This window comes from Trichomycterus rosablanca, chromosome 1, assembly GCF_030014385.1.
Source record: "Trichomycterus rosablanca isolate fTriRos1 chromosome 1, fTriRos1.hap1, whole genome shotgun sequence".
Lineage (NCBI taxonomy): Eukaryota > Metazoa > Chordata > Actinopteri > Siluriformes > Trichomycteridae > Trichomycterus > Trichomycterus rosablanca.
This window is the reverse complement of record NC_085988.1, coordinates 9,822,495-9,836,106: the sequence shown is the minus strand read 5'-3', so window position 1 is coordinate 9,836,106 and position 13,612 is coordinate 9,822,495. Positions and strand designations below refer to the sequence as shown.

Here is a 13,612-nt window from a genome sequence, read left to right as displayed (position 1 = left end):
ACAGTTCCAGTAGAGGGCTAAGTTTCAGTTAAAAATATAAAATCTAACTGATGATTTAAGAAGAAATCTTTCAGGATAAAAGTTTTGTTCGTGAGCGATCTCACATTGGCCAGTGCCATTTTCATCGGGGTGTATACAGCGGCCGAGCTTGGTTCCGGGACGAGTTCTCGTAGGTTTGCGAGTACCGCTCCCTCTCTGCTACGGCGAAGTGGGCGTACCCGGACAGGCCAGCTGAGCGCCGAGTTGTCAGGCTGAACACACCTGAGATGAACAGGTTTGAAATCTAATGAGTAGTCGCGGACAAGATCAGGTGCAAAGTCCACTCCGCGTTTCCCATCCCACTCCGTGGACAGCGTTGTCATTGAGACTAAACCGCTACTAGTGTGTAAGGCAGCAGTGCTCTGAAGATGTGTTTGCGGAGCGGCAGTGCGCACGGCTGACCAGAAGGATGGAATAGCGTTACCGTTTCGAAAATAAACAAGCTTTCTCCGGGAGCCCCTGTGAATATAACGAGGCCGGCGAAGGAGTCCAAGCTGTTTGATGACTGAAATACACGATGGAGTAGTGTAATTGTTGAACTTCATCAGCTGGTCAACGGAATAGTTCAACATTGTGCCGATCCCAGGAAAACTCATCCACCGTTCACCACCGGCCGCAGAAGTCACGCGATGCACAGCAGAAAGAACAAAAGTATCAAAGAACAAATAAAAGTATCAAAAGTAACATAAAAAGAAATAGAGCCACAAAGTGTGTAAAAAGATGAAAACGAAAAACGATAAAAAATACAATAAAATACGATAAAATACGGTAACGGTAGCGGCAGCCAAATGCGCCAGCGTCCACCATCACCATGACAACCGTTCAAAAAGTCTCAGTGTAAACGTTTATTGGTGCTATAGTTGACTGTACTGTATTTTCTCTTATCAGTGGCAAATGCGATTTTTTGCACATTTTGTTAAGACCTTTACAATGAAGTCTTTCTGCTATAACTTATTTATTTGTGTTTTAACACCATGTTTAACACATATTTGTGTAATTTTATCTCATGATTGGTATTACATTTCAATCTGCTCATTGTATCTTTATATTTTGGGCCCATCTTATGTTTTCATTTTTATGGCTGCAGGGTAGGTTCTTGTTTAAAAATGTCTTTGATGGTTTCAGGCGTGTGTACTTTCCTTGATGTATTTGGGGGTGTTCTATTGGGATGAGCTTTATTGTAATAGGTGTTTGGCAGATTTCACATGTTGAGGGGTTTTTCTCTTTTTTCAGGTGTTGTTGGGTTATTCTAAAGTGGCCGGTTCTGCATCTTGTGTGTAGTTGATGTGCTTTTTCATTTCTTCCTATCCCAGTGTGTCCTTGTACCCAGCATAACTTTGTCATGTTCCAGATCTATTAGGTTGTTGATTGACATCGCAGACAAGAAGAATGGAACCACACACCCAAACGTGTATCAAAGATTTTCTGGGGAGATTTGGTATTGTGAGGGTTCTGGGCTATTATGTTTGGAATTATTATGTTTGGAAGTTTTAGGTTGTCTATGTATGATTTTATAAGAATCCCAAATGGTTGGGTTTTATTTTGTCAGTTGTGTCGGGTTGGGGGCTGAGATTGGTGTATTATTCTGTATACTGGGTTTCTGTGGTTGCCCATGGTTCTGGCTGTGTATTGTAATGCTAATTTTAACCTTCTGAGTTCAAGTGAGGGTTCTTGTGCTTCTATGTAGAGGCTTAGGATGAGAGAAATTTGGTATAGTCCTATGGCCACTCTGATGCCTAGAAGGTGGACTATATTAAACATTAGTAATCCGCATTCTTAACAATGTTTTGTACAGGTGCATCAGTATGGACAGTTCTGCTTCTCATTCAGTACTAGCTAGTACTTTAAATATTGTACATTTGTTGAAACATTTCTCTCTCAGTAATGTAATATAAGGAAAATAGGTGAGTTATTTGTCTAAGGTTAGGCCCAAGTTAAAGTTTGTTATAACTAGCCTTAAGGCCTTGGCAGTTTCATTGTATTATGGTGTTTGTCATTTGGATTATAGTAAGTTTGAGCAAGATATTTCTGTATTTTTGGGGATATATTGCTGTGTCTGTTATGTTCCTCTTCTTTTAGCTATATGTTCTTAGTTGTTTCTGTTTTTCGTATGTTGTGGTCTGAAATGTTGTGGCCTTATTATTATTATTTTTTTTTTTTTATTATTATTATTATTGTTGTTATAATTATTATTTTCTAAGAGACATTTTAAAATATTCAATAAAGACTATAAAGTTTGTTTTATTGGTTTGTTAAAAGAAACTGGGTCTGTCTAAAAACCTAGTGGTCTCTCTACATACAACCCCACACAAAAAAAAAATCGGGACAGTATGGAAAATGCAAAAAAATAAAAAACGCAGAGTTCCTACATTTACTTTACATTTTAAACATTTAGCAGACACTTTTATCCAAAGCGACTTACACAATGAGCTGAACACGATGAGCAAGTGAGAGTTAAGGGCCTTGCTCAGGGACCAAACAGTGGCAACTTGGTGGTGGCGGGGCTTGAACCGGCAACCTTCTGCTTACTAGTCCAGTACCTTAACCACTGAGCTATCACTTTGACTTTTATTTGATGTCAGACAGGATGAAGCTGAGATATTTCATGTTTTATCTGCTCAACTTCATTTCATTTATTAATAAACATCCATTCCTGCATTTCAGGCCTGCAACACATTCCAAAAAAGTTGGGACAGGGGCAATTTAGGGCTAGTAATGAGGTGAAAAAACTAAATAATGATTTTAAACAGGTGATGTGAACAGGTGATTGTGATCATGGTTTGGTACAAAAGCAGCATCCAGGAAAGGTTGAGAGTCTCTGATGAGTAAAGATGATCAGAGGATCCAGTTTGTCCAGAAATGTGTGAGAAAATTATTGAAATGTTTAAAAACAATGAACCTCAAAGAAAGAAATGGTCTCCCTCTACAGTGTAGAATATCATTAAACCATTTAAGGAAACAGGAGGAATTTCAGTGCGTAAAGGCCAAGGGCGCAAGCTTAAGCTGAACACCCGTGATCTTCCATCCCTCAGACGGCATCAAGAACCTCCACTCAACAATAGCTGATATGCAAAACCACCTGCTGCACACATTACAAAGGCAGGGCTGCAGAAGAAAAAGGGTACGGGTACTGGACTGGCCTGCTTGCAGTCCTGATCTGTCCCCAATAGAGAATGTGTGGAGAGTTTTGAAATGAAAAATGACTAAACCCAATTGAGCACTGTGGGGCATCCTCAAGTGGAAGGTGGAGGAGCACAAGGTGTCTAACATCTACCAGCTACATGATGTCATCATGGAGGAGTAGAAGAGGATTCCAGTAGCAACCTCTGCAGCTCTGGTGAATTTCATGCCCAGGAGGGTTAAGGCAATAGTTAATAATGGTGGTCACACAAAATATTGACACTTTGGGCACAATTTGGACATGTTCACTGTGGGGTGTACTCACTTATGTTGTCAGCTATTTAGACATTAATGGCTGTGTGTTGAGTTATTTTCAGAAGACAGTAAATCTACACTGCTATACAAGTTGTACACTGACTACTCTAAGTTATATCCAAGTTTTATTTCTATAGTGTTGTCCCATGAAAAGATATAATGAAATATTTGCAGAAATGTGAGGGAGGTACTCACTTTTGTGAGATACTGTAAATAAGGACAAAACAAAGATTGTTGTGTTTGGCAGCAAGAGAAGAGGTCTAGTGTGAGTGAACACCTCAGTTCCTGGGCTCTAAAGACCAAAGACCAAGTCCGAAATCTTGCCGTTCTAATAGACTCAGATCTCACCTTCACTAGTCATATCCAAACCATCACCAAAACAGCCTTCTACCATCTTAGAAATATATCCAGAATCCAGGGTCTAGTGTCCCAACAAGACCTAGAGAAGCTGATCCATGCTTTTATCTCCAGTAGGGTGGACTATTGTAATGGTCTCTTAACTGGACTTCCCAAAAAGGCCATTAAACAGTTACAGCTCATTCAGAACGCTGCTGCTAGAGTTTTAACTAAGACGAAGAGAACTGAGCACATCACTCCAGTTCTAAAATCTCTACACTGGCTTCCAGTTAGTTACAGAATAGAATTTAAAGTGCTGCTACTGGTCTATAAATCACTGAATGGGTTCGGCCCAGAATACGTCTCAGAAATGTTTAGAGAATATAAACCCAGTAGATCTCTTAGATCCATGGACTCAGGTCAGCTAGCCGAGCCCAGATTTCAAACTAAACATGGTGAAGCAGCATTTAGCTGTTGGGCTGCATGTAACTGGAACAGACTGCCAGGAGATATTAGATGTTCCTCAAATGTAGAAATGTTTAAATTCAGGTTAAAAACTTTTCTTTTTTCTTGTAGCTCTACATTTTTGCTATTATTTAAGGGGAGTCTGTGTGGCTCCAGAGTCTGTGTGGCCCAAGGTCTGTGTGGCCTATTTTTATTACTATTTAAGGGGAGTCTGTGTGGCCCAAGGTCTGTGTGGCCTATTTTTATTACTATTTAAGGGGAGTCTGTGTGGCCCAAGGTCTGTGTGGCCTATTTTTATTACTATTTAAGGGGAGTCTGTGTGGCTCCAGGGTCTATGTGGCCCCCATTTATTGATATTTACTGAGAGTCTGTGTGGCTCTGGGTCTGTGTGGCCCTCATTTTACTACATTTTCTTTTAGTTTTTCATGTTCTTAATTTTTTATCTCTCGTTTTAATTTCATGTTCTCTTCATTGTAACTAAATGTTTGCAAGAAGTCTTTCTGAGGTTCTAGATCTCAGGAATGTTTTAATGCTTTTAATTTTTTTCCTTATGTAAAGCACATTGAATTGCCACTGTGTATGAAAGGTGCTATACAAATAAACTTGCCTTGCCTTGCTGTTTTCATATAAAACAACATGCTTCTTAAATCATTTTTGTTAAAGTTTTTGTTACAGTCGATAGTGTAATAGCTGTCTAACTAGAGTGTCTCAATAATCTGCCTTCTAAGGTTCAATGTCAGTTAGAGTCCGCTCCAGCTAATGCAGCGGGCAGCTCACTAGACAGACCCAGTGTTACATGTACATTACATTTACATTTTTGGAATTTAGCTGATGCTTTTATCCAAAGCGACTTACAGTACTGTCATAGTGTACAGTCTAAGCAATTGAGGGATAAGGGCCTTGCTCAAGGGCCCAACAGCAGCAACCTGGCAGTGGTGGGGCTTGAACCAGCGACCTTTGGATTACTACTCCTGTAGCTTAACCACTAGGCTATGATTTGTTGGCACATCTCAGCTCCAGTGTCAGTACTTGATCTTGAAAAACATGCCAAATCAGTTCAGGATTCCTTCCACCTTCTGAAAACATGCTGATATTTATTCAAATGATCCTCTAGGCCACCCAAAGAGGATGGAGGTCTCTGCTGAGTCTGGTTCCTCTCAAGGTTCCTTCCTGTAATTTTAAGGGAGTTTTTCCTTGCCACTGTCGCCCTCGGCTTGCTCAATAGGGTTTTTTGGTCTGTTGGTCCTGGATTCTGTAAAGTTGCTGTGAGACAATGTTCATTGTAAAAAGTGCTGTATAAATTAGTCTGACTTGACTCGACTGATAGCGAGTTTGGCCACTCTACATTACTACTTAGTATAAGTAAAAGAATAAGTGTGTGAGACCCTGCTATGATTCGGCTTCCTGTCCTGTAATACTTTGAACATATTACTAACAACCTTCCCTCAAAATAGAGCAGCAGAGTTTATTTGTTTGTGCTCAGTTCAACACTGAGGCAATAAACAAACAAGCAGTAAAGCAAATGACTATGCAATCATGTTCCATACCAGTACAAGAATAGATTTGGTATCATGACTCTGCCCTCAAAATCATTGAGTGATATACTGTACCTTTTAGACAAAACGCTGACCAAAACAATGTCCAGTAATGCTCTTAGCATTTACAGCACTGTGAAAAGGTATTTGCACTGTCCCAATTTGTTGTTTTTGTTAATTTGTTACATTTAAATGTTTCAGATCTTTCAACTAATTTAAGATTAAATCACGAGTAAACACAAAATACAGGTTTAAAATTAACATTCTATTTATTGAAGATAAATATTTATTCTAAACCTATATCACCCTCAGAATTACACATTTTCCTTTAGAATTTTTCTGATAGAGAGCAGAATTCATGGTTCCATCAATTATGACAAATCGTCCAGGTCCTGCAAAAGCAAATCAACCCCAGACCATCACACCACCAACACTACCATGTTTCACTGCTTGTATTTTTTTTAAAGATAGATTTAGATTTTATTTCGGTTTTTCAAAATGTATACATTCATATTGTTTGTATATTTAAATAAATAAATAAAAATACTGACCAAAAAGGTGTAGTATGAAGCTTTAGCTTATTTTGACTACCCTTTTTAAGACTTATACATTTTTGTAAATTCTGTATATAAACAATACAGATAATTATCAAAAGAAAAAAAGAAGAAAAAAAAAACATTTCATAGGCCGTAGCCTAGTGGTAAAGGTACTGGACTAGTATGCAGAAGGTCGCTGGTTCAAGCCCCACCACTGCTAGGTTGCTGCTGTTGGGCCCTTGAGCAAGGCCCTTAACCCTTAATTGCTCAGACTGTATACTGTAACTGTAATGTAAGTCGCTTTGGATAAAGGCGTCTGCTAAATGCAGAAAATGTAAATGTAAATATGATGATCATTCCTCAGTTTTGTAAGTGCTAACCACCTTCTTTTTAAACATTTTTTTTTACATTTGCAAAGTGAGCGACACATTCCTAAATTCTTATCAAAGCTATTCCACAGCTGTACCCCTTTGGCCGATATACATCTATCTTTTATATTTGTCCTTGCTCTTGTTTTTTTAAGTCCATAATTGCTCTCTTTGATTTTAAACAACCAGTAAATTATTTTGTGCTTTATGCAGTATTAAGGTCGACTAGATCATTGAATTTTGATAAAAATTTTGTTGAATAAATAGTTTGTTGGTTGGTTTATAATAATCTGATCGATTTATAATTCTTAAAGCTTTCTTAGTATGAATATAGGTTGTGTTGGTTTTGTATGTGTTTTCCCATACTTCCACACAGTAAGTCATATATGGAACTATGAATGAACAGTACAATCAATATATAGAGTGCATTTTCATTCAAAATATCTTAAGTTTTATACAATATTGCAATAGTTTTAGACATTTTTGTTTTCACATTACTTATGTGCTGTTTCCAACATAATTTATGATCAGTTATTACACCCAGAAATTTGTTTTCGTACACCCTTTCTATTTCAACATCACTGATCATAATTTTAACTTAATTATTGATTTTTCGATTTCCAAACAGTACACATTTTGTTTTGCTTTAATTCAATGATAACCTGTTAATATCAAAACATTTCTTTAATACTTTCAATTCACTTTCCACTGTATTCAGAAGTTGTTCTAAACTTTTCCCAGAGCAATATAAATTAGTATAATCAGCAAATAAAACAAATTTTAACAATTTAGACACTGTACAGATATCATTTATATACACTATAAACAACTTAGGTCCAAGCACTGAACCTTGTGGAACACCACAAGTGACTTTCATTAGTTTTGATTTGATGTTATTTATTTGTACATATTGATATCAATCATCTAGGTAACTCTTGAGCCATGAGTATGCTATATTTTGTTCATTAGTAAGTCATGATCAATGGTGTCAAATGCTTTTTAAGTCTATAAATACCCCAACTGTATATTCCTTGTTATCTATTGCAGTTGTGATCTCTTCTACCAGTTGCATCACTGCCATCGAGGTGGACCTATTTGCTCTAAAGCCATACTGATGGTCACTCAATAAATTATATTTTTCTATGAATTTATCAAGCCTATCTTTGAGAACTGGGAGAGCAGAGAAACTGGTCTATAATTGAAGAACTGGTGTCTGTCTCCATTTTTATAAACTGGTATCATTCTTGCTGTTTTCATTTTCTTAGGAAATGTTTTGAAAGACTGGTTGCAGATGTGTCAAAGGTTTCACAATGCATTCTATAATAGTTTTTACTAATGTCATATCAATTTCAGTCCAATCAGTGGACTTTTTATTTGTAATGTTTTTTTACAATATCCAATATTTCATTTTCATCAGTTCCCCTTATAAAGATGGAGTCAGGGTTTTTATAAACAATATCTTTATCTACACCATTCTTATTTTTTGGCTCCACAATTTCTTTTGCTAAATTGTACCCAACTTTCACAAAATAGTTATTAAATTAATTAGCAATTTCCTTCGTTTTATTTATAATTGTATTGTCTTCTTTTATGGAATAATCTGGACTGTCTGCTCTTCTTGAACTCTTTTTAATAATGTTATTTAGTACACTCCATGTTCGTTGGGTGTTATTACTGTACTGTTCCAATAATTTCTGATAATATTTCTTCTTACTAAATCTCATAACACTTATTAATTTATTTTTATATATTTTATATTTGTTTTCTGTTTCTTTTGTTTTATGCTGTATAAATCTCTTATATAGTAAATTTTTCTTTTTACATGCATTTGCTATTCCCTAGTAATCCATGGTTTGTCAGCATATTTATGCCTTCTTGTAACTTTTCTTAAAGGACAGGTTTTCATATACCGTAACTGTATGATGTTCTTATGGTGGAATGTGGTGTTAGCTTTACTCTAGATGTAACAGCATCAAAAGTACCACATTTTACTCATCCGTTCACAGACAATTATCATCTAAATGAGTCATCTAAATTTTTTTTTGGTAAATGTGACAAGTCTTTTTGGTCAGCAGCAGTTTGCACCCTGCAGCTCTCCAGTGAATGCCAGTTTTGACTAGTTTATTTCTTATTGTGGAATCATAACACTGGCTGCTACAGATGTTTGTCTGGGTTATTTTGTGAGTAGTCACTGCAAAATTTTGGTATAGGCCGGCCACTTCAAAATTTTTCCCAATTTGTGAATAATGGCTCTTACTGTGGTTCACTGAGGTTATCAGAGTCTCTGTAAAACAAGGCATTATGTGCTGTTTTTTGAGACCTTCTAACCTGATTCACATCACTAGACAGGTTCTATTTAAGTCATGTATACACTGATCAGCCATAACATTAAAACCACCTCCTTGTTTCTACACTCACTGTCCATTTTATCAGCTCCACTTACCATATAGAAGCACTTTGTAGTTCTACAATTACTGACTGTAGTCCATCATCTCTGCATGCTTGGTTAGCCCCCTTTCACACTGTTCTTCAATGGTCAGGACCCCCACAGAGCAGGTATTATTTAGGTGGTGGATCATTCTCAGCACTGCAGTGACACTGACATGGTGGTGGTGTGTTAGTGTGTGTTGTGCTGGTATGAGTGGATCAGACACAGCAGCGCTGCTGGAGTTTTTAAACACCTCACTGTCACTGCTAGACTGAGAATAGTCCACCAACCAAAAATATCCAGCCAACAGCGCCCCGTGGGCAGCATCCTGTGACCACTGATGAAGGTCTAGAAGATGAGCAACTCAAACAGCAGCAATAGATGAGTGATCATCTCTGAGCTTTACATCTACAAGGTGGACCAACTAGGTAGGAGTGTCTAATAGAGTGGACAGTAAGTGGACACGGTACCACTGTAAAAAATTATGTGTTAATTTTACTTAAAAATATAGTGCAACATTTTTGCATGCTTATTTTTGTGTATACTCTACTAAAGATTTTAGGTCATTTTTACTAAAAACTTTAAAATGTTAGTACTAAAAAATCTGATTTTCACTCCTCTGTCTTTACATTAAAAAATGTGTTTCTCCAGTTAGTAAAATTAAGCTACTTCTTTTCAACTTACTTAATGTTTTAAGATGACTGTGAGTAATAATTTGAGTTAACATTCCAGCTACACCACTAATACTGCTACTAATGCCAAAGTCAAAGATAATAACAGGTAAAATGGGTTGTAGATGTATATCAAATAAATGAAATCACTATACCAACAGGCTATTTAGTCAACTTCAAACAACAGTTTATTTTTAGAAATGGCATTTAAAAAACATCAAAATACATTTGTACTTAATGGATTTGGATCCTTGTCCAAGTTAGAATAGAATTGTGATTCCAAACAAACGGCAGTCAAACTTCTGTATTTCTCTTTCACCTTAAAAGCAAGATGTAATAATTATTAACAAAATTGTAATACATTATAAAATGTACATTCATTGTCACACACAGGCTACTATCCATATAGTGATATCCAGGAAATGAAATAAAAACCTAATGTAATTATGTAACTATAAAATCACTTGAAAAATCACCTGAACAACATCAAAAAGGGCAGGCCATGTCTCCATCAGGTCTCGTACAGGTGGGCACTGTGAGTCTTGAAGGTGCAAAGGCATTCAGAGTGTGGACAGGGATGGTGCCCTAAGCAGTCATAATCAATTTGACAATTTTAAAAAGGTCTCTTCTTCTCAAAACTTCTTTTTGACAAATTTTACAAACCCAATTAATGCTGTTGTAAAAAAAGACAAAACAACAACACAATAATTTGTAGCATAAATCATCTAGACTGAAATATAAAAATATTATAATACTATAAGCTAGCCAACAGCTGCAACAAGAAATTGGAATTTTGAATGACACATATTTGTTAATGTTCTTACATTTACTTAGGTGAACGCTCATAAAATCTCAAAAGCTTCCTTGAATCTGATATAACGATAAAACAATATGGGTTAATTTTGTTTTAATAATAATATTAATAATAATAGTAATCTCAACAATGACTATTGAACTGTTCTCTCTGTATTTTATTTAAATAGAAAAATGTTATCAACATCAGCTGCCTCTAAAAATCTTCATGTGCAACAAAAAAAATTGCTTTGTTGTGTTGCCGTGGCCGAAATGACTCCAAATAAGTTCCAGTACAAGGCAACAGACCTTGTGTGACTACTCCCTTAAACACCGAATAAATTAAGTTTTGGTGTGGTTTGTGACTTAACACTCCTAAAACCATCCATTAGATTGAATCTAAAATATATTCATGCTTCCTACCTAGCACACCAACATCGGCTTATTTGTTTTGCAATAAAAATACCTTTTTCCCCACCCACAGTAACAGCACAATAAACCAATACATATCTACTGTCTAAAACTAGAAAATGACTCAAAACTGCAAAATAGAAATAAACAGAAAAAGTGTTCTTACCTGTTAAATTCTGACTTTAGATGTACTGCACCTGCATGATTCAAATTTTCTTCTTTGTGCCAACATCCTGCGTCACGTGATTTTCCAAGAAATCTCAAAATTTTTTGTTCAGTGTACTTAATTCTAGTGGATGTTGATAGTCATCTAAACTTTAAGTAATGTTTTAGCAAAATTGTGAATATAATAAAAACATAAAATATATGACTGTGTTTATTCTTTTTATTAAGTAAAGTTCAAAAAGTAGCATTTTAGGTAAAATCTACTCATTTTAATAAGAAAACTTTACTGGGTTCAAGAATCATTTTTTACAGTGTTAAAAACTCCAGCAGCGCTGCTGTGTCTGATCCACTCATACCAGCACAACACACACTAACACACCACCACCATGTCAGTGTCACTATGGCTGATCAGTGTAGATACAACAGGTCTGGCGGTGATCATGCCCGGGTGTGGCAACCCATTTGTATTTAGTGAACTGGTTGATTCTGTAGGTAAGGGATGGCTGAACAGCATTTTCCTTTTGTGTTTACTTTGATCTCTGATATTAAACGTAGTTTAACAATCTGAAACGTGTACATTTCAGATCAGCCAACTTTGTACAGCTGCTCTTTAACAAGGGCCTTTATGGTCAGATAAACTTATTCCTTCACGTTCAGCGTTAAGCCCTAAACAATAATAACAACAAATTAAAAAACAGTTGTCAGCTATAAATAAAAATTATTTGATGTAATGTACAATCGTATCAGCCGACTTATTAGGAGTGTTTTTAACTTTAATTTAATTCACCTTAATTACTTGCTCCCATCAGTAGAAAGTAGGGTTGCCAACTTTCAGAACTGGAAATAAGGAACACCCTGGGCTGGCAGGTTGGTGGAAGGGTCTTAGACCGTCATAGGAACATTATCAAAATGTTTAATATAGGCTGTTTAACATTTATTATTTTCGCTCTTTATAATAATAAATCAGAAACATATTTTAGGCAAAACAACATGCATAAAGACATGCAAAATTTAGCCTGACATTCGAGTTTCTTTCGTCTTGTTCTCGGCCAGTACTAATCAAATATGACTAAAACAGCATGTACTTACTCTGAAGTAAACAAAGAACAAACTACTTAAACGTTCTTTTGTTAATATTTAGTTAACGGTGTCTTAAAATAAAATGCGAAGTGTATCTGCGTTAGAGAACTAAGGGGCCAGTTACAAGTATTTTATTGAGTGTGAACCATTAATAAACTTGCCTATAATTACTGTTGCCATTGTTTCCATTTTAAAACACAAAGCCTGACACTCAGGTTGCGGTAAAATGACGCTCTTAGCTCATTTTCATAATTAATTCATTTAACATTTATTACACCTGAATGTAAGCGTAAAACAAGATGGACCCTGCAACAGCAAAAAGAAAGAAAGAAAGACAGAAAGAAAGAAAGAAAGAAAGAAAGAAAGAAAGAAAGAAAGAAAGAAAGAAAGAAAGAAAGAAAGAAAGAAAGAAAGAAAGAAAGAAAGAAAGAAAGAAAGAAAGAAAGTTATACAGGCACCCCCACTGTCACTGCAGATTCATCCTCTTCATTAAATTCAGAAATAGCTTCGGAACCAGCACTGGAAAATTCGCAGTCCAAGTCATTCATAACGGTGTAGTAGTACACTGTTGTCCACCAGTGACGTCACGCTGCGACCTCGGGTTTTTCCGTCAATTTACTTGAAATCGTCGATTTTTGAGTGAATTAAACAAGTTATTTACATTCTATTCACGTTTATGGTTTTTAACTAGCCAAAATAATGTGAAATCTTTAGAGAGGTCCATTAGGTGGTGCTTAGCCTTTAAGATCAAAAATCAAATAACAAATAAGCAGAAATTGAAAAACGGGTCGTATTTTAATTTTCCAAAATCAACATTTTTTATCATTTCAACCAGAAATAAAAGAGTGAGCGCGTGCACGTGCTGATGTGAGTATACATGCTTCATATAAAGTGTAAATCAGATACAAGTGTTGAGAAGACGGAGTAAACAGTCATAATAACGTTACACCGCGTCCCCTGTTCTATTACCGTATAGAACTCAATTCTGTAGTAGGCCTACAGGCAGAACTAATCCTACATGTCACGGTGAAGCTATTACAACATCTAATACTTTTTTTTAATCAGCGTTCTGCTTATTATTTACCAAATAACTTTGTGAAATATATTTGATTGTTGTTGCTCCTTGTTTACTGCAGAGTTAGTTCGTGCAAGTTTATTAATTTTTGGATGTTTATTGGCCGAGAACAAGAAATATTGAATCGCCTCGGTTAAGGATTCGAATCTTCGTACTGAATCAGGAATCACGAGTCCGACATCTGAATGAACCCGGATCCTATGAGTCCTCTGATTGGCACTGGCTCTGAGTGTACAGAAGATAAGTGAGATCTGGATGCATTTTCATGCAGTAAAT

The 13,612-nt window shown here is 36.2% G+C and overlaps 1 long non-coding RNA gene across 2 annotated transcripts; it reads right to left on the bottom strand.

The window, feature by feature from the left end:
- Nucleotides 1-9,978: 9,978 nt before the first annotated feature.
- LOC134318704 (uncharacterized) lies at nucleotides 9,979-12,527 on the bottom strand. Of its 2 annotated transcripts, none has more exons than XR_010013420.1 (3): nucleotides 11,183-12,527; nucleotides 10,290-10,486; nucleotides 9,979-10,132 (listed from the first exon to the last, which is right to left on the bottom strand). It is a non-coding gene; the product is annotated as an uncharacterized LOC134318704 (long non-coding RNA). The 2 variants fall into 2 exon arrangements; XR_010013419.1 differs by having other exon boundaries at nucleotides 10,638-12,526.
- Between the last annotated feature and the right edge of the window lie 1,085 nt (nucleotides 12,528-13,612).